Here is a 22,556-nt window from a genome sequence, read left to right on the forward strand (position 1 = left end):
GAACAGTTTTTTTCTCCACATCTTCATGCTCTGGCTTCTTTCATTCAGCCTAATTGTTTTGAGATTCATCCATGTTTGTGGTATGTATTAATAATTCATTTCTTTCTATTGCTGAATTGTATTGCATTGTTTGATAAATCAATTTATTCATCCACTTACACATTGATGAACTTCTGGGTTGTTTCCAGTTTTTAGCTATTACAATTATATCTTTTATGAACATTTGTGCACAAGTCTTTGAACGGACATATGCTCTTAGGTAAATAACTAGAAGAGGAATGGTTGGATCATATGGTAGGTGCATATTTAACTTTTTAAAGAAAATTGCCAATTGTTTCGAAAGTGATCCTATCATGTTACTTTCCCATTAGCAGTATATGAACATTCCAGTTCCTCCACATTCCTGCCAACACTTGGTATGGTCATTAAAATTTTTTTTTACCATTTAAATAGATGCATAGTGGTATCTAGTTGTGATTTTAACTTGTATTTTCCTAATGACAAATGATGTTGGACATTGTTTCATGTGCTTATTTGCCATTCAAATATTTTCTTTGTTGAAGTTTCTGTTCAAGTCTTTTGCTCATTGTAAAAAACTGGATTGTTTGGTTTCTTATTGTTTTGAGGGTTTTTAATATATTCTGAATACATGTCCAAGATGCACTTTGCAAATGTTTTTTCCCAGTCTTTTGCTCGTCTTTTCATTGTCTTAAGTGTCTTTTAAGGAGGAGTAATTTTAAATTTGATTAAGTCTGTGATGATTAATTTTATGTTATCTTGAGTGGGAACACTCTTTTGAGAGTGGGGTTTCCCAGATATTTGGGTTCCCAGATATTTGGACCAACATTATTCTGGGTGTGTCTGTGAGGATGTTTTTGGATGAGATTAACATTTGAATCAATATACTGAGGAAAGCAGGTTGTGCTGTTATCCCTGATGTGGGAGCCCTCTGACCTCCTGTGAGGAAGAGGGAACTCCAAACTGACTGCTTTGAGCCTAGGACATTGGTCTTTCCTGGCTGTAGACTCAAATGGAAACATTGGCTCTTCTTTAGTCTCAAGCTTGTTGACTTTCAGATGGAATTATACATCATCTCTCCTGGTTCTTAGGCCTTTGAACTCAAACTGGAATCATGTATCAGCTGGGCCTCCAGCTTTGCTGACTACGGATCTTGATACTTCTTAGCTTCCATAATTGCATGAGCCAATTCCTTACAATAAATCTCTTTCTATGTATATAACCTATTGGTTCTGTTTCTCCAGAGAATACTAAGTCCAATTTATCACTTTGTTTTTTTAATTGATCGTTGTTTTAGCTTCATATCTAAGAAGATTTTCCTTAATCCAAGTCACAAAGGTTTTCTGCTATGTTTTCTTCTGGAAGTTTATAATTTTCAGTTTATATTAAGTCTGTGATTGATTTTGGGTTAATTTTGGTATGTGGTCTGTATCAAAATTATTGTTATTATTATTATTATTATTTTTGCTTATGGATAGCCAATTATTCCATCACCATATGTTTATTTTATTTTCTAGAGAGAGAGAGAGCACAAGCGTGCAAATAGGGGTGGGGGGTGTGAGAAGCAGAGAAAGAGAGAGAGAGAGAGAGAATCTTAAGCAGGTTCCACACCTACAGTGGAGCCCCACTTGGGGCTCTATTTTATGACCCTGAGATCATGACCTGAGCCAAAATCAGTAGTTGAACACCCAACTGATTGAGTCACCCAGGTGCCCCCCCATCATCACGTGTTTAAAAGATTTTTCTTTCTCCACTGAATTGTCTTTATACCTTTGTTGAAAATCAGTTGTTCATGTATGTCTGGGTCTAAATTCTGGACTCTTTATTCTTTTTTTTTTTTTTTAAGATTTTTTTTTTTTATTCTACAGAAAGAGACAGCCAGTGAGAGAGGGAACACAAGCAGGGGGAGTGGGAGAGCAAGAAGCAGGCTCCCAGCAGAGGAGCCTGATGTGGGGCTCCATCCCAGGACTCTGGGATCACGCCCTGAGTCGAAGGCAGACGCTTAACGACTGCGCTACCCAGGAGCCCCTGGACTCTTTATTCTGTTACATGGGCCTATTTATCTTTATGGCAATAACTCACTCTTTTGATTATTGTAGCTTTAAGATTATAATGTTAGTCCTCAACTTTCAAAGTTGTTTTGGAGATTCTAGGTCCTTTGTGTTTACCTATGAGTGTTAGGATAAGTTTGTCAATTTCTACAAAAAACTTCTACTTGGATTTTGATTGTATTTTATTGAATTTATAGATCAGTTTGGGGAGAACTTCTGTCTTCTGATTCATAAATATGGTTTATCTCTTCATTTACTTAGGTCTTCAGTTTCTCTCAACAATATTTTGTAATTTTCTGTGTTCAGGTCTTGCATATATTTTATCAGATTTGTTCCTAATAATTTCATATTTTTGTTCCTATTGTAAATAATATATTGAAAAATTTCAACTTACAGCTGTTTGTTGCTGGTAAATGGAAATATAATTGATTTTGTAAGTTGATCTTATAGCCTACAACCTTTTAAATTCACTTACTGTTTCTAGTTGCTTTATTGCGCATTCCATAATTTTTTTTGTTTTGTTTTGTTTTTACGTAGATAATCATGTCATCTGTGAAGAAAGACAATTTTTTCCTTTCCCTTTCCAAACTGCATGCCCTTTATTTCTTTTCCTTGCCTTATTGCCCTGGCCAGAGTCTCCAGTACAAGGCTGAACAGAAATGGTGAGAATGGGCATCTTTGTTTTGTTCTTGTTCTTTGGTGGAAAATATCTAGTCTTTTACCATAATGTTTGATGATAGCTATAAGCTTCATGTAGATGCCTTTATTGGGTTGAGAACGTTCCCTTCTATTTGTAGTTTGTTGAGAATTTTTTTTTAAAAATCAGGAATTAACATTGGATTTTGTCAAATGTATTTTCTGTATCTACTGAAATTATCATATAGTTTTTAAAAAATTAATTAATATGGTAGATTACATAGATTAGTGAATGTTGAACCAATAGTGCATTTTTAAGATTAAATTCAACTCCTTTTTGTACAATGTTGGAATTATTTTGCTAAAATTTTGCTTAGAATTTTTGTATTCATGATCATGAGAGTTATTGGTCTGTAATTTTCTTTTCTTGTAATATCTTTGCCTGATTTTTATATTAGAATAATTCTGGTCTTATACAAATAGATTGTAAAGTACTCTTTAATTTTTAAATTTCTACAACAGTTTATGTAGAATTGGTATTACTTCTTTGTTAAATATTTGGTAGATTTACCAGTGAAGCTATTTGGGCCTGGACTTTTGTTTGTGGGAGAGCTTTTAACTCCAATTACAATTAATGTAATAGATAACAAGTTATTTAGGTTACTTTCTCTTGAGTGAGCCTTGGTTCTTTGTGCCTTTCAAAGAATGTGTCCATTTCATCTGAATTATTTATTGACATAAAATTATTCAAAATATTTACTTATCTTTAGAATCTATAGTGATTTCACTTCTTTTATTCCTGATATTGGTAATTTGTCTTTTCTGTGTCTCTCTCTGAAAAATCTTGATAGTAGTTATCAATATTTTTGGTTTTGCCAAACAACTGGATTTTGGTTTTGTTAATTTTCTCTCCAGTTTTTCTGCTTTTTATTTTATTTTCATTTTTTAATTTCCTGTCTTTTGTTAACTTTGGGCTGAGTTTGCTCTTCTTTTCATTTTCAAGATGAATGCTGAGGTTGTTGATTTGAGACCTTTCTCCTTTTCCTCTTGTCTTTCTCCTCATCCTCCTTCATCTTCTTAAATATAGGTATTCAGTACACATTTTGTCCCAGGTACTACTTTAGAAGTATTCTTCAAAATTTGATATGTGGTGGTTTCATTTTGTTTTATTGATTGTTTCCTTTGCTGTGCAGAAGTTTTTTATTTTGATGTAGTCTCAGTAGTTTATTTTTCATTTATTTATTTTTTAAAAGATTTTATTTATTTATTTATTTGACAGAGAAAGCAGGGGGAGTGGCAGGAGAGGGAGAGAGAGAAGTAGGCTTCCTGCTGAGCTGGGAGCCGGATGTGGAGCTCGATCCCAGGATCCTGGGATCATGACCTGAACTGAAGGCAGATGCTTAACTGACTGAGCCACCCAGGTGCCCTGATGTAGTTCCGATAGTTTAGTTTTGCTTTTGTTTCCCTTGCCCTAGGAGGTATATCTAGAAAAGAGTTGCCACAGCCAATCTTGGAGAAATTACTGCCTGTGCTCTCTTCTAGGATTTTTATAGTTTCAGGTCTCACGTTAGGTTTAGCCTATATTTTAATGCATTTTGAATTTATCTTTGTGTGTAGTGTAAGCCAGTGGTGTATGACCTGAATTTTTTATGGCTCAGAATATGCTCTGTCTGTAAATATTCCATGTGCACTTGAGAAGACTATATACTCTGCTTCTGTTGGGAGGAATGTTCTAAAATGCCAATTAAGTCAACTTTGTTTGTGGTTTTCAAGTCTTCCATGTCTTTCCTGATATTCTTTATACTTTTTCTGTAAATTATATTTGACTGTAATTGTGGATTTGTCTACTTTTACTTGAAATTCTCTCTTTCTACTCCATTTTTGGATGTATAAATGTTTGTGATTTGTAAATCTTCTGTTTGACAGATAATAGACACAGCTTTTGCATGTATCTTAGTGATAAAATGTAACACATCTTAATCTACTTGGGTATCTTTCCATTTCATAAGCCCCATAATGTACTTCTTTCTGTTTTGAAGGAAGATATGAAGATGTGACCCCTCCTCCTGCTATAATTATTTGTTTGACTAGTATCAAATATATGTTCTGTTACTTGTACTCTGCTTCTATGACTTTCTGTGTATTCAGTCTTTCAGTTCAATGCTGAATTGTAACATGATATTTTCAAAGATGTTTTATATGGCAGTTAAACTCTACACATATAGTTTCAACAGTATGCAAACTCCAATGAAGAGATGACAATATGAGCTGCTATGACCAAGTTTGACCATGTGTAAGCAATGCCAGTTATATCTCAAATGCTGTCTGAATGACATTAAGTGTAACACACACCTTGATGTTTAAATGTGAAAAAAATGTGTCTTAAAGTATAAGAAATACTGTATATGTTAGATAGGAATATATAGGATTCTATACAGTGAAGTAGCCAAGATTACTCTCCTCATTGAGCCTATATTTTAATGTGTAGAGGCCGAAGTGAAACAAGTACAAGATAAGCTAGATAATTCTCACCCATGGTATGTACCATAAAGAAGTTTGATGGAGTTGACTGAAGGTGCCTTTAATTGGGCCATCAATGGGGGCCTTTCTGAGGATGTCATGAGTGAGATGAATGGCACCAACACCTGAATGGTGAAAAGAAACCATTGGGAGATGACTTGGCAGAAGAACATTTGAGTGAGAGTGAGCAAGTGGAAAGCAATGAGCTTAATACTAGAGAAGCATAAAGAAAACCAATGTGCCTGGCATTTAGTGGGTAAGGGTAATCATGGAGCTAGGTGAAAGTAGAGGGGTAGTTGGTAGGGGCTGTTTTTGCTTCAATCTCTCCAAAGTTGAGTCAGAAGATTAAATATTCCTTTAGTACAATGCATTAAACACATTGCAGCTCATAGATCTGTTTCATTTCAACCCTGACTGGGGACTAAAAGCAGAAAGAAATAAGTTGAGCCTCCCAGGGTGCTTAGCATCTGTACTACATGCAATTTAGCACTTGGATATATGTTTCCATGTGTTACTTGCAAATTGTATCATCTGTTTAAGCCCTTTCACTCTGAGCAGAAAGGGCCATATTATATGGGTTCGATTAATATTATATGGCTTCTCAAAAGGATGGCTATGGTTGGGGGAAGCAGGGGGTAGAAAAGGGTTGATGCAAAATCAGCACGTTTCCTGGCAATTATATTAACCTGTTAGCACTTAGGAGTATAATTGGAACATCTTTCTAGAATGCAATCTGGAAATATGTATAAACAAATCTAAGGATTTTTTAATGCTTTTATATAAGAAAGTATATGAAAGAAGTGATCAGGACAAAGATACTTTAACTAGAATGCTCATTGAACTTTTTTTTTTTTGTAATAGCAAAAGGATTGTAAACAAGTTAATGTTGGAAAGCAGAGTTACCATGAAATATTATGTGGTGTTAAAGTTGTGATGCAAATTTTTACTTCTTGATATGAAAAACATTGTCTAAAATAATTTAAGTGAAAAATATGGACAGAGGCAGAGTATACTCCTAGTGCAGGAAAATAACAAATTTGTGTGTGTATGAACAGAAAAAGAAAAAATTCTGGCCATATACAAAATTGGAAATAGTGGTTACTTCTTTATGGTGGGGTTATAGGTAGGTTTCCTTTTATCTTTATACATTTTTTAATGTCTGAGTATTTATAATGGACATACATGATGTACCTAAAATAATTAGGAGGATGCCCTTTCTATTTTGATAAAAAAAACCCCAGAAGGGTAAGTAAGCTGCTAAAGGAGCTGATTTAAAGAGTAAAAGGATTTATGAAGTATAGCTAAGAACACACTTGGGGCAAGTCCAGAAGAAAGTGGTTTCTGGCATTGTGCCTGACATGTAGTAGATAACAAATAGTAAGTGGTTGTTAAGGGCTGAATTTTGTCCCCTCCAAAATTCATATATTGATGTCCCAACCTCTAATACCTCAGAATGTACCTGTATTTGAAGATAAGGTCTTAAAGGTATGATTATATTAAAATGAGGCCATTATGATGGGGCCCTAATTCAATATGACTGGTATCCTTGTGAGAGAAGAGGAAGAAACACAAGGGAGGCACACACACAGAAAAGACCCTGTGAGGACAAAGGGAGAAGGCAGCTATCTACAAGCCAAGGAGGGAATATTCAGGAGAAACCAAAACTTCTGACACCTTAATCTTGAACTTCTAGCTTGCAGAACGTGAGAAAATACATTTTTGTTGTTTAAGCCACCCAATCTGTGGTATTTTGTTATTATAGCAGCCCTGACAAACTAATACGGTGTTTTAAAAAAAAATGATGGCTGCTTATATTGATAAGTGTTATCAAATCCCAGCTACTGCATAAAGCAACTTTGCATGCTTTATCTTATTTATTCATCACAAAATCTTATGAATTAGATGCTACTGTTCATGTTCACTTTGCAAGTAAGGTAACTGAGGCTTAAGGATCTTAATTCATCACATAGTTTGTAAAATGGCAGAGCTAGGTTTTGACTGTAAATTGTCTGATGTTATAATCTCTGCCCTCAAGCACTGTACTAATATTAGTACAACTGCATGGCAGGGTGCAAGGTCAGGGTTCGAAGACATTGACATGGCATAATCAACGATAAGGTGCATTATTTCAACTATAGGTAATATAGCACATTGTAACTATTTTCATGTAATATATACAAAATTTTTTTTACAATTTTTATGTCCTTTTTTCTTGAATTAAAAAACCCCACTTCCTCTTTATAATAAGGTAAAGAGGTTTCATGCATCTTCTTAGTTTGATTTTGAGTCGCTGGGAATATAATCCCACACAGCTCCGTGAGAAGAATAATTAAGTACTAGAACTAGGACCAGGGTCTCAAGAACAAAAAGGAAGTTATATTTGGAATTTGAAGCCCTTAAAGAGCCAGTGCCCCCTGCCAGTTTGCTTGGCCCTTTACATGTGGATACTCTTTCATGTACTCTCCAAATCAACCTTTTGAAGAAGGTCCTACTATCAGTGAAGAAACTTGGATTCTGGGAGTTTAAGCAACTTCTTTAAACTCACAGGTCTGGCAGGTGCTCCTGGGTCTTTCCAGTCCTGTGACGTGCTTGCACAGGAGGCCCATGCTCATTAGGGGAACGAACCCTTTCTCTGTAGCCATTAATTTTTATTTACTTCATGTTCATGCTATAGAAGACATTTGACCTTGTAGAAGAAACTCTGGGCTCCTAACACCAGGGAACTTTGAACTTTAGGTAATTGAGACTTGGAAAGTTTAATTCCCCAACATAACTCATTGGCGATTACCCAGAAAAAAATGGGGAAAATCACTCTTGTAATTTCAGGGTTTCCTAAATAATACTATTTCATCATTTAGCAAATGCTTCCTGTGTGCTGTACACCATGAAATATATTATCTTATTTCTTAGGAATGCTGTGAGATGAGCACTACTGTTATGTTCCATTTCTATATTAGGAAACTAATGCCTAGGGACACTGGGGAAAGCACAGATGGGGTGTGGTAAGTGTATGGTTGTAGCCCACATGCTTAACAAGCACTTGGTGTTGCCCTGGGACTTACACTGGAAGAACTGCCATTTTGATTCCTGATGCTCCCTGCCTGCTGTCAGTTTACGCCAATCATTTGCTTCCTCCTTTGTAAATTGGGAGGTGGTGGAAAACTGCAGTACACAACACAGATTCACCTCCCCATTAAGCATGAGGCATTCTTTTCCCCAGAGGCTGGGCTGGTTGGCTGCTAACAACAGTGCAGAGCTGATTCCCTCTCTGGGAACTTCCTGTAGCCAGGTGGGTGGTCCTCATCCAATGATGATTAGTTGACCATCTAATGATTAGTTGACCAATGATTAGTTGACCATCTAATGATTAGTTGACCTAGGGTACAAGAACAGGTTAATACTGCCATGCAGAACTCCCCCTAGGTTTAACTGAGGCTTCTTTGTGGTTTATCTTCTCTCTCTGCCCAGTCTTGCTTCTTTTATCTCTTACAAATGTTTTTCAGGAGAGTGCTTCCCAAAACATCTCCTGTACTCCAGTTCCTGTCTCAAAGCCTAGTTCCTAGGGAACCTGACCTAAGTCAGATGCCAGATAAAATTCTGTTTGTTTTTTCATTCATTCATTCATTTGCTCATTCACCAGGTAGTATCAAACACCTGCTCTTTGCTAGGCACTATTCAAAGTCTTGAGAATATATTAGGATTATTGGGATTTCTGAAAGCAAGATCTGTGTGGAGCTCCTTACTGCTTTTACTTAAAAAAAGTTGGGGTGGTCACTTTAGGCTGGGAGAAAGGCTTAGCACTTTATCATTATTTAATGTTCTTTAGTTGTTGCTTTTTTACTGAATTAAAAAATTATTATAAAAATTACTGAATTTTACTGAATTATAAAATCATAAAATTATAAAAATTACCCTAGTCCATATAAACTCTGATTTGGGTTACAGCCTTTGCCACTCCAAATTATTAAAACAATTTCTTTCTAGATCTTCCTAAGTAAAATCTCTTTGCTTCACCTTGTCCCCTACTTTTGTTTTCCTCTTTAAAAGCAAATCTTATCATTTCAAGCATCTGCTATGATGCAACTTTCTTGGCGTATAGCAAGCAGACCTGACAGACTGGCTCCATGTAACATTTTCAGCTTAAACTCCCATCCCTGCTCCCATAACTTAACTGCTGACCATCAGTCTCACTTTTTCTTCTCGTTGTAGAAATAATTGCTATGGTCATATTATTTCACGTTCTTGAGTCTTTGTACATTGTTCCCTCTTCCTGACAGGCTGCTCCATCTCCCGCATCATCTGCAACCCTTATCAGCATTTCTGTTTATTCACCTTCTGGCTTAAATGTAACCTCTTCAGTGTTCATGGTTAATGATCCTCCCTCCCCCATATAACATCAACCTAATACAGTAGAATAATTCCTTCCTCTTCTATCCTCCCATGACATTTTGTGTATCATTCTTTGTACACTTGACCAATTTGCATTGCAATTACCTATTTGTGTCCTTTAAAGAATTGTTACATCCTTGGGAGCAATGACTATGGCTTGTTTATCTTCATGTCTCCAGCATTTTAGTGTGTGCACAGCAAACACTGGAAGTACTGCAGTTGAATGCATCTCTCGTTTTCCTGTTTGACTATCAGAGACACAGAATTAGCATTCCATTCCGCTGGATTTCTTTTATACAACGGAAGCAATATTTTCATATTAGTTTATATTGGTTCCTCCAGGGTAAATTTCAACTGAGGAGAAACAGATACGTGGTGGTGATAGCGCCTTTCTTTTATTTAAATGATCTATTTCTTTGTTTTTGCTGCTATTTACCATTGTCTTTTTGCGCTTAGTTCATAATGCAAATCTCTTCAGTCAATAGATACGCTTGGAATAGTTAGCTTACAGTGTGCTATTTGAATAACTTTTCATCATTCAGCCTTCTGCATGACAAGTACTGTAGAATGGACTTGGCGGCTTGTGTTGGGAGGGGGGAGCTGCAGAAGGATGAGTTATAATGGAGAGCAGGAAAAGGAAAAACTAGGAATTGTTCCCAGTTTGGAAGAGTCCAATCATCTTTACCAAAAGTAGTAACAGTTTTTAAAAATTTTATTAATTATTTGAGAAAGGAAGCATGAGAGAGAGAAAGAGAGAGAGAGGGAGAGAGAGCATGAGCAGGGGGAAAGGTAGAGGGAGAAGCAGGCTCCTGACTGAACAGGGAGCCCCATGTGGGGCTCGATCCCAGGACCCTGGAATCACAACCTGAGCTGCAGGCAGAATCTTAACCGACTGAGCCACCCAGGTGCCCCCCAAAATAATAACAGTTTAATTTTTAAGATTTTTTTTTTGGAAGAACTGTATCTATTTAGTGGGTACGTAGGAACAGGAATGGCATTAGTTCTATCCCTCCACTTCTGCTCTCCTTTTCACTCATGGTTGGACAACTTGTGATTCATCTCACTAGGGCTCTCCAGCCTCCTCACTTTCCACCTGCCTCTTCCTGTTCCCCCCACATGGGTACCTCAAATGCTCCTCTTCAGTCCTCCCCTGTCACCTCCTGTTACCTTTCCTGACTCCTCCCAGATCAGAGTCATTTATTTTTTCTTCTGAGACATCATGTTGGTTTGTTTGCATCTATATTATTATTCTGGCAATGGCATTTTTTTTTGAAAGAGAACTTTTTATTGCTTTTATGTGCAGAAAATTCAACAGTGTACTACTTAGCCCAGTTTGGTGGCCTGTTCTTTAACCTTTGCCTTTTCTAAATTGGCAACGTGAGCCACTGACTTTAGACACAGAAGGTTGCTCCCCCAGTGATGGCAGATCTCATCACATCTGTCATTGTAATTGGTCCTGGTAGCTTCCACCAGCTTAGCCAGAGCTCCTTTGTCTTCCGAGTTAATCTGTGTGAGGGTAACAGTGGTGCAAGTCTTCCTGCAGACCAGAAGCCCAGCCTGGCCCTCCCCTTGATGAGGCGGTAGGGAACATGCTTCTTACAACATTAGGCAGGCAGGAAGACAACCAGCTCAATGGGATCCACATCATATGTGGTCACTACCAGCTGAGCCTTCTTGTTTTCTACCAACATGGTGACAGTAATAACCTCAGCTTGAAGGATAGCTGGCCTCTTAGTGGGGACCGCCCCTTCACCAGCAGCTTTCTTCTCAGCCTGGGCTAACCATCTGCTTCTTCTCTTGCTTTGTCTCTGGTCTATATTTGTGGGCCAGTGTAAGCAGTTGAGTAACTATTTGGTGGTCCAAGGCCTGGGTGAACTGGTTAATCATGGGAGGCACTTTTAGACGTCTATAGAGAGTAGCCCTTTGCTGCTGTAGTCAGATATAGTGGGGCCATTGGACAAAGCAGGTGACACTTTTGGGCTGGATGTCCTGTTTGAGGCCAGAATTCTTAGATCTTTTCTCAAATAGGGGACTGACCACCTTCTTGGATTCCTGCTTCTTCACAACAGCAGGGGCTGAGGCCACCTTCTTCCCCTTAGCCTTCTTTCCTTTCTACATCTTGGATGGCTGGAGGAGAGAAAAAGAAAAGAGAATTGTCCCTGCAGGGGCATTTAATTATTTGTTTGCATGGCTCCAAAAGAGAGGGTTGGATGACTCCAAAAGAGAGGATAAGTCTTATACCCCATGGCATTCTCAGAAATTGCATGGTGAATGGGACGTGGCAGTTGTTAGAAAATATGTATTGTACAGATGATTCAGAAGAAATTTTTATTGAGGGTGTTTTTGCTATATTACCTAACACAACTCTTGCAAGGTATTTACCCATTTCAACCATAATTTGTTCTCACTCCAGAATGTGATGAAAAGATTAGTACATGGCAAGACAGATTAGAATTAGAAATACCACCAGTCTATTTTTTTGAATTTGTTTCTCTTTCTGTCAGACACAGAAAGATTTTAAGATTTAAACCAGAAGACTATTCCTGGGTCTAAGTGACTGTTATTAGCTGTAGCATAAGTCTTTAGTATGTTGACTATTTAGAAAACCAGAGCTAGTGTATGATTAGAAATGTCAATAATGGAAACCTGATAGAATCTTCTTATTCTTCTTATTAATGTTATTTCTTCATGAAAATAAATGGTCCAAATATGCATAACAGGCAGGATGTTAAGATCGACTTGGATAGGATATATATATATGTATACAACATATATACTATATATATATATATATATATATATATCATAAATACTATATATATAACACATATACTATATATATCATATATACTATATATAACACATATACTATATATATATATATTTACATAGTATATATAGTATATTTAGTGAGTTTTGTGATCATTATTATGTGACAATGTCCATTACTTCTTTAAAAATATTGGCTAATGGCTAGCCCTAATCTGATGTATACCTGCTCTTTCTAAAGTATATCCCTGGTATAGTTCACAGTATTATAGATTTGTTCTTTTGAGAAGGAGGAAAGAACATACTGGTTAAAATTTTAAGTAATCCCTTTCCCTAAACCATTCACTAGATGCAGGAATGGATACCAGTGGGGTGCCTGGGTGGCTCAGCTGGTTAAGCATCTGCCTTTGGCTCAGGTCATGATCCTGGGGGGGTCCTAGGTTTGAGTCCTGCATCAGACTCCTTGCTCAGCAGGGAGTTTGCTTCTCCCTCTCCCTCTGCCTCTACCCCCTGCTTGTGCTCTCTCTTTCTCTGTCTCTCTCACTCTCTGCATCTCAAATAAATAAATAAATAAAATATTCTAAAAAATGGATACCAGTGGCCCATATCAGCTATAAATATTGGAAGATGTAGCATTACCCTTCATGCAAACAGAAGTTCTATACTCACTGATTGTACTAATTACAATCCAGCTTCTCTACTAGCATCTTCTTAAATGGAAAACCATTTCTATTTAATCTCTTCTGCTGAGTTTAAAAACAAACAAATAGAACATCCTGAGTATTTGAAAGAGTGACTTTTAAGAACAGGGTTTGGTGCTTGAAACCTGCATCCCCTGAAACTAACCAGAATATAAGGCATTGAAGCTAGGGAAAATGTAATTCTGATGTATGGTCCTACTTGAGGCAAGCTGAACTCAAGAGGTGTTTAGGGAATTGTAAACCAAAATGTTCCATCTTTAGTACTCAGTCAGGGTTAATGGAAGGGAAGTGTCATAGTTCCGGCTACAGGGGCTGGTCCCTGAGGTCTGCTCTGGGTTACAATGTCATCCACTCTGGTCTCCTAGGAGGGTTGCAATTGACAAGGCAATAAGAATCAATCTGGAGGGAAGAAACAAGCTATGGACTAAGAAACAGAAGGCACCAACAAGCTGATTTGGCTCAAAGGATGGGTATTCAATCTTGACAATATCACTATCATGACATGTATAACTGAGTATTTTTTTTTGTGATTATTTATGATTTTGTTTGTCTAATAATAGTGAATTCCTAGAAGATCAACCTTATATCTTCAGTGGCAAGAATCCTGTTGGAAAACACACATGTGAGTGCTCACATACACACCCCCCCCCACAGAAACATACACACAAAACACAGATTCACACATACAGATATATAGGAAAACAATTTGTATTTTTTGAGTCCTACATGGTCATTATCAAATGACAGATAATGAATTATTGCAGAAGGAAAGCAAGGAGGGAGGAGGGAAAGAAACGTTGATCTTCATCTTGACTTTCTCATCAATCTTGACTTTTTCTTGGGAAAGTCAGTTCTTAGCATCTCAGATTCTTCATCTGCAAAGTGGTTGGATCAGACTCAATATGTTTTCCAAACATTTTCCAGAGTTAATATTTTACGGTTCCTTTGAAATGTTTGTTGTTATCAAAAGAGATAATATTATAGAATACTCTTGCTGGGGAAGTACTTGGTGCAATCAGATGTTGAGGAAGTAAACCTTATCAGTATCCAGGGCCATTTCCAGGCTTACTCGTTACCAGCCTTCAGTGAACAGAAGGGGGCCTTCCTGCCTATATCACTGGGCTGTCAGAGTGGAATGGAACGGAGGGCAATTAAGAGAAAGTCCTTTCTTCAATTTGTAAGAAGACTCCCAAGCAATGTCCACACAAAGTACCTGCCTCTTCAACATTGTTGGCATGTTTTAGGGGATAAGAAATAATTTCGTGGAGGGGCTTCGGAATCACAGAGAAATCTGGCCCTGTCATATATAGGCATGTGACACTGGGCAAGTCACTTAACATTTCTAAATCAAATGTGTAAAGTAATTGTAAATTTCAAGGAACTCTAACGGAAGTGGAAAGTATTGATGGTTATTACTATGGATGTTATTATAATTACTTCATCTCTTAAGTGGGGATGCTCAGTCCATTACTATTCTCTGGGCAGGAGGTCATAAAAGTTTTTACTAATGCATTTATATATCTATATCTTTATCTATATATTATTTTGTGATGAATTCAACCTCATGCAGGGAGAGAGGATGCCAAAATAGATGATAGCACAAGAACTTCGGAGTTATATAGATTTGACATAAATACTAACTCAGTCTTTTAGTATATATGAGATGTTGGCAAATCAATAAACATCTCTGATACTTGATTTTCTTCATGTAAAACAATATTTATATTTTACTATCAGGGTTCTTTGGAGGATTGACTAAGAAAACACAGTCAACTTCTTCTAGTGGGGTTTTGGGAACAAAGCAGACATTCATTCATGCAACCAAAATTTATCGATTACTTATTATTTCCTGATAATAAAATACTTAACAAAAATACAGTCTCTGTTCTCACAAATATGACTGTTTAGTTCCTTTAAATTTCAATGTTTCCTAATAACAAAGAACACATACTCAAGGGAATGTGCATTAAGATGGTGAATATTGCCAAGGGTGGTATGGATTTGTCAGTCAAGAAAAATGGTCTCTGTTCTAGGGTGTGAGTGGGGCAAAGAAGAATCTGATGACAGAAGGGGCAGACATGGTTGAAGAGCAGCCTAATTCAATCTTCACATTTTGGTCCCAATAATATTATTTGAAAGTAATTAAAATTAGTTATTTAAATATAATCTTTGGGGTGCCTGGGTGGCTCCATCAGTTAAGTGTCCGACTCTTGATTTGGGCTCAGGTCATGATCTCAGGGTTGTGAGATTGAGCCCCATATTGGGCTCCGTGCTTAGCAGAGAGTCTGCTTAAAGATTCTCTCCCTCTGTCCTCCCCCCCACTCGTGCATGCTCCTTCTCTCAAATAAATTAATTAAATTTTAAAAAAATAATTCCTCACTAAATTCATTTATTTAAAGGTAGTAAGTGTTCTGTAAATATCTTTGTATCTTTCATGCCTGCACAATGCCTTAAGTACAGAGGACCCAGTATTTGTTGAATACTTTTAGTGGGTATTTGCTCATTTAATTCTCTCAACAGGCTTATTTGTAAGTAGCATTTGTAAGCATTCCCCTTGTATAGATGAGGAAACTTGAGAAATGAAGCAATTTGCTCAAGATCAAACATTTAATAAGTGGCTCATGTGGAATTGAACTCAGGTCTCATTGGTTTAAAAAAGTTATCGCACTGTACTCTGTCAAAATATAACAGCAAAGAAAGGAAACAGAAAATGAACAAAGGAAGTACTGATTTTCTTTATTTGAGTGAAACCAGAAATTACTTGCGTCTTTAAGAGGATAATATGCCCAGTTTATCTTTTCAAATACTTATATGGACTGTGGTGAACAGTTGTTTGTCAAGGAATAATGAATCCTTTACAAATCCAGAATTTTCTACCAACTACCAACAAAAATTATCAATTGGTCACTGTTTAAGTTGTTAAATGTTTGTTAACTTGAATCTATTTTCTGTCTAAATTATTTCCATGAGTCGGCATTCTGTTATTGGCCCAAATTATTTCAGTAGAAGATCTTTGGCATTTTCCTTCAAAGTGCCAATACTGTGCATAAAACCTGTGAAATTATGAGTAGTTGTCTCTGAATGCTTTGAAAACTCATTTGTGTGGCTAATTTAAGCACACGAAGAAAGAATGAGGAAGTCTGTGAGTTACGATTGTGTAAGCATAAGTGTGTATTCTCTCAGTTGTTCTCATAATTTTAACATGAACAGAATGACAGTGACCTTGCTTTAAGTCCCTTATGCCATCTGTCAAAATATGAGGTGAATAAAATGTAAAGAAGATAAAGAATGTAACGCAAGCCTGTTCATCATTCAGAAAAGGAATTATAGGAAATACCCTAGGAATTCTGTCTTCACAGAGATAGGAAATTGTCTGGACATGTACTCATAGTGGTAGAAACCGCTAGAAATATAGCTTCTCTAGAAATTCTTCCTCCTTGTGAGTTTCTGGTACAGGTAAGCTGTAGAAATACATCGTTACTAGTTGGAGGTTTGGCTCTATCCATAAATTTGGACCCTTCTTACCTAGACAATTACCCTGCTATACCTTGGTATAGCCAAAACACATACGTCATCTCTAGCCATCCAAGTATGAGCATGCCTGCTTGAGGACAGGAGGAAAATTCAAACCCAAAGCCAGCATAGTGGTGGCCCTGCTACCTACCCTTGGTTGCTCCCAATATTCCCTTGGCCCATTTCCATTAAGCACCTGGGTGAAGAGAGAGTATTCAATGGGTTTGCTTGATCTTTTCATTCCTTTTGACATTCACAGCCTCTCAGTCTGTGACATGTTACATTATCCTGGAGTTTGGCCAATCCAGATCAGCATCCTTCTTTGAAGTGTAGGGAAGGGGAATGAGACCAGAGGCGCTTCATTTCGAAGCTTACTCATTTCACAAGGATCTTGTTACAAGAAAATGTGATAAGTGAAGAAGTGCATATTAAACAGTCCACGGTGTGGCATTTATGAAAATGTCTTGTAAAATCAATTATGACAAAAAAAAAAAAACACCAACTATAGGGGTGCCTGGGTGGTTCAGTTGGTTAAGTGACCGATTCTTGATTTCAACTCAGGTCATGATCTCAAGGTTGTGAGATCAAGCCCCGAGTCAGGCTCTCAAGTCAGCTTGAGATTTTCTTCCTCTCCCTCTGCCCCATCCCTCTGCTCACAGTCTAAAAAACCCTGTAGCCTGCTACTAGCCTAATTATAATTCTTTAAATTCGAACTGCATAATATGGGCTTATCAGAAGAAATCAGCCAGCCAGAATTTGGATCAGTTTTTTCATCTAGCTACATTTTAGAGGAAAACATATTAGATATAATATTACAAACAAGGTATTAACGTGATAAATGAGAATATACAGAATTAATATACTTTTTTTTACATTGAGAATGCCATTGTTGTTGGTCAGATACATCGAGTCATCTGAAAACCCATGGGTGCGAACTCTTAGCTAACACTGCCTGAATCACAGCCTCAGCTGCCTCACTTCTGTCCCTCATCAAGTTAGATCCAGGGTAGACACAGTGTTTCCGTCACTGGCTCCTATTTTCAAATCTATATGCGCATCTTCCTCTCTCTGTATACCATCTTGCCTGAAACTATGCTAAGAATTATGTCAATTATCAGAATCACTTTTTAATAAAATACCCTCAATGGGTCAGAGATTTTCAATAACAATGGATTTTTTCCCATTCATCCGAAGAATGCCCACATACTACCAAAACCATCGTTTTTATAAATATTTAAAATAGGTGCACACAAGTTTAGCAGTGAAGGGTCAATCCTTTCATTTTCTGCTTGTAATCAATTTAAGACTATTTATCCTATAAAAGAAATAAGAGCAAAAAACTAACTCAGAAATTATAGACTAGCATGAGTTATCATGCTCCACAGGCCATATCTTTAAATATGTTCATGTTGTGAGAATAATTGTTTTTGTCTTCGTAGTCAGTTTATCCACGTTTGACTAAGCATTAAATTACAAATTTACTTAGTTTTTCCTGCGCTGTCCTACTTTTGCTTTAAATTTGTGTGAGTTGTACTGAACTGGTATCATATATTTTACTGGTAGAATCCTTCAATTTTCCTTTTTATTTACTCACATTTCACTGTTGGCTTTAGAGAAGATTTGACCCCATCAATTTTCTTTGTATGACTCAACTCTGATGACTATATGCTTTAAAGAGTAAACTCTAAGATTTTAATGCTTCTCCTTCTGTTCCCAAAAAGCTGTCGTTCAGAGAGGAGCAAAACAGCATGTCTTAAACACATAAGAATGTTTAATGTGCAAATTATCAGTATAATGTGATGCGATGTGACAACTGTACCTCAGTGCGGAAGCTTGATATTACTCTATTATTATCCTTATATGGAAAAAAATCCTTTATTCTGAGGGTAACCATATGTTAAGTGTTCATTGGAATATTGCAGGATCTTTGGGGTTTGGTTGAAAGGTTGACTCCTGAGTTAACACATCTTCACGGATCCGTTATGAGATGAGTGCATGAACAAGTTCTAATGTGACAACTTCTCCCCCAGTATTTAAAATAAAAAGAATTCAGATACTTTTGGATATTGCAAAACCCAAACCACGGGGCCTTTCGTACTTGTTGAGATATCCGTTGCATTTGGATGCATCTCTCCATCAGAACAAAAAACCACAATGCTTTCAAGGCTTCATGAGCCTTCACTTATTAGTAGGATTCTAAAACTGCACAGGTGCTCGTTTTCTAATCATTGGAAATCAGGATGTAAGAGGCCTTTTTAATGGGTGAGCTCCAGCTCTTTAAAGAACATCCCGTTAGAATATCACACACGTGCACATGATTGTGATACCCTCTTCATCTCCTTTTTTCTCTTGCTTACTTTCGTGGATGATTTGCTATCACACCTTGCATTCCATTATGATAGCTAAGCCTGATTTTTCTTTCGCTAAGTGCGTTAGCTTTGACATCTGCCAATGTTCTCCTGAGGTCCTGTCACCAGTCCACTTTGTATCCTCTTACTCAAAAGCTGGTGATGACCATTTTAACTAGAAGAAGTCAACACATTTCTCGCACATTACAGAGTTTCTATGCAAATGGAAGTTTGAAGCCTACAAAACAGAGGAGGGAGAATGGGCTCAAAAGATGTTAAAAGTACTCGTAGAGAAGCAGCACTTATTGTGCGCTGTTTTGTGCCAGGCAGTGTTCCCTGAGTGCGTTTCCTGTTTTAGCTCAGTAATTTCTGAAAACAAGCACTCCCTGGGTAAGGAAAGTATCATCTCTGAGAGGTGGTTACTATTATCATCCCAATTTAACAGTTGAGAAAATAGAGGCAGAGGTCAGTTATATATCGAGCCGAAGCTCAAGAAGGTGGTGAAGGTCTGAACTAGGATCCAAACCCAGTCCGAGTTTAAGGTCTTAACTGCTATGCAGCACTTCTCCCTGGCAGCAGGCGATCGTAGGTGGAAGGTAAATGTGGGGAGAGGCACGTGGAATTGAAGAAGAAGACAAAAAGCTCTCTAAAGGATAGTGAGACCCCCTTCCTCTAGGACCAATTATAAATAGAGAATTATGTGAAATCTTTTGCAAACATTATCCAATTTAATTTAAAAAATAATGCTGGAATTTAGATGCCATTATATCCATTGTATGGATAAGAAAACTGAGTTGGGTTGGAATCAGTGTGGCATTTTTCAACATTGTGATCTGAAATATATTTTATTGGTCAGGCTCCAGCTGATTTCATACTCTTTGTTCATTTTATTATGCTGTGCTAAGGAAAAAAAAAAAAAACATAGAGACTAATTCCATTTGCTAGCTTTAAGAAGCAGTAGTCAACTCCAGGCAGGACCGATAAAAATTTATTTGATTGCGTAGTATTTACTTAACTCTGCTGAGGGAGTCAGATTTCCTCTAGTGCAGTAACAAAGATGTGACTTGAGCATTTTTCAGGAAAAGGTGGGTATTATATTCTCCTAAATGGAGAGGAATATTTTTCCCTTAGTCCTATTACTGACAGCTTCTAAATTTAATAACACAAGTGCTCACCTACAAATAAGAGTAATAAAAGCTTAACTTGCCACAGGGGGGAAAATGCTATAGTGTAATAGACCCAGGAATAAGTGAGGTTCCTGGGAAAGTCACTGCCCGATGCTGTTCGATAAGTCTAGCCCTTTTATGTACCCACTGTTTGATGTTTCAGTTTTGGATGCTGAGCCTGATCATATCGTACTGGCCAACAGTTTCTTGCTTAGACTTCTCAAGAAGGTGACAAAATAAAATCAGTGTAAAGCTGTCAAAAGGAAGGCTCATCATTGAATTATATTTTGCTCAAGTAACCCAACCGAAACCAAAAGTGTCCTTTGCTCAACTCTTTTGAGAATTCAGCCAATGAACACCAAGGGCTCCATGACTGTTTCCCATCCAAGTCTCTTTTCAGGAAAATGCAGGCAAATTCCTGAGTCGACCTTGTTCTGATAAGTCTCCTTGAAGCAAGGTCATCGTAATTCTCACCCACATTTTTCTGCTGTCTTGTCAGATGAATCCGTGAAATTCACAGATTAACCCAAGTCCCTTACTCAGACATTCTAAACGCACCAAATGTTCAAGTGTAACAAAAAATTACACATCTGGTAATTCTGCATGTTATTTATAGCCTTTCTGATAGAGGCATAATTGATTCAGAAATGTAATTTACAGCTTGGCATCTCCATTTCAAAGCCTCAATTCTATGACATCCACCAAGAGAGTAATCTCACTTTTGTGGGGAAGCAGAGATAATAATTGTAAAGAATTTTTGTATGATAGCTTCATGCTTTGGCATAAAGTTTTTCTTGCTCCTTGTCTTTCCTTTGCAAAGTGGGCAATATTCATGTCAGCCACACACTTTTAATTCCATGGTATGATTTATGGAGACATAAATGAAGCATAAAGTTGATCAACAAACCCTGGGGTGATGGCAAATGGCTAAGGCAAGTTTCTCTTGCCCTCTATTTTTAATTGCAATCCTCATAAGAAAACACTCTTTAATTTAACTAGGTAATTGTTCTTTTCGAGGAGAACATTTATTATTTAGTTCCATTTTGACAATTACTAAAGAATGCTGGAACATTGTCTTTATCAAAGAAGAGTCATAAAATTGCTTCCCCTTCCCTTTCTGCCTTTGGCTTCCACACACTTCTAAAACATAAAAATGATTCCTTCATTTACTGCTCTAGCCCCTGTCTAGGACTTGTGCACATTTTGAAGAAGATATATGGAGGAATTAATTTCCATTAGCCAGTGGGGTCCAGTATGAGTTTTATTGACATCAGTCTAGAAGTATCTTATATTTACCCTCATGCCCCGAAATCATTACCTTAATTCTGACCATGCGTATCTAATCTTGGCAATGGAAGACTACTTTAGTTTCTAATTAGCAGCTCAGATTTCTCTCTGCTCGCAGAAAACTGATTTGTTTAGTCTCCTTATTTTGGCATTGTTGGCCCACCCACATCCAGACTAGATTGTTATTGGTATAATTTATGATACTAGGACCTATTCTGGGAAATTTCTCCTGGCCATTCATTGAGCTCCACCTTCCGGATTTGCTCTTGGCTCGCTGAGTTTCATTCCTGCCTTCGATACTGGTGTCAGGCCCCAGTATATGCCGCCCACCTAACTTGCAGCATTAGCTCTGTTCTGAGAATCCAGCTGCAGTGCTCCGCATCTGCGAATGCAACTTCTTTGGTTAGGGATACTGGTCCAGGTGCGGTCAGAATTCACGGCAGCCCTTTGGCGTTTCTATTATTTTTTATTTGATTCATCACAAGAGATCAGAAATATACTTCATAATAGGCAAATAAAAGTTATACAAAAGCCAAATATAAAAGCTGTCATCATATTTGTATATTTTGCAGTCTGTCATCTGTCTATCTATGAGATTCACATTATACTGGTAATGCAGATTTTATTTGATTTTTACTCAGTATTTTGTCATTTCTATGCTCCCATCTTTGAAGAATTTAAAAAACCTTTTTCTATTTTGAAAAGGAAAAATGCGGTTTTTTACCTTGTAGATGTGCCCAAGTTTGTTTACGCATTTCTACGTTTTGGCATTTTGCGTAATTACCAATTTTTTGTTTTTGTAATCAAACCTTGATGAGTATCTTAGTATTTATTTAAAATTCTTTATTGAATACGTATTTTGTGTGAGACTGTGTTTTATGCATTGAAAATCCAACAAATGCAGTTGCTGAATTTAATAATCTTGGAAAAGCAGATGTCTAGAGAGGAATAGGAAAAAAAAAAGCAATTACATTATTGTGTGAAAAGTGCTGGGAGCATATGATAAGTATTGGATAAATTTGGAAGTCAGAGAAAAAAAAAATTTTTTAAAGATTTATTTATTTAGAGAGAGAGAGAGAGCATGCGGAGGGGAGTGGCAGAGAGAGCCTTAAGCAGATGTTTCATTGTGAGCGCGCAAGGCAGGGCTGGATCTCATGA

General features: G+C 37.2%; 1 pseudogene; it reads right to left on the reverse strand.

Moving 5' to 3' along the window:
- Window positions 1-10,937: 10,937 nt before the first annotated feature.
- Window positions 10,938-11,738, reverse strand: LOC100475191 (annotated as a pseudogene).
- Between the last annotated feature and the right edge of the window lie 10,818 nt (window positions 11,739-22,556).

Source organism: Ailuropoda melanoleuca, chromosome 12, assembly GCF_002007445.2.
Source record: "Ailuropoda melanoleuca isolate Jingjing chromosome 12, ASM200744v2, whole genome shotgun sequence".
NCBI classification, from domain to species: domain Eukaryota; kingdom Metazoa; phylum Chordata; class Mammalia; order Carnivora; family Ursidae; genus Ailuropoda; species Ailuropoda melanoleuca.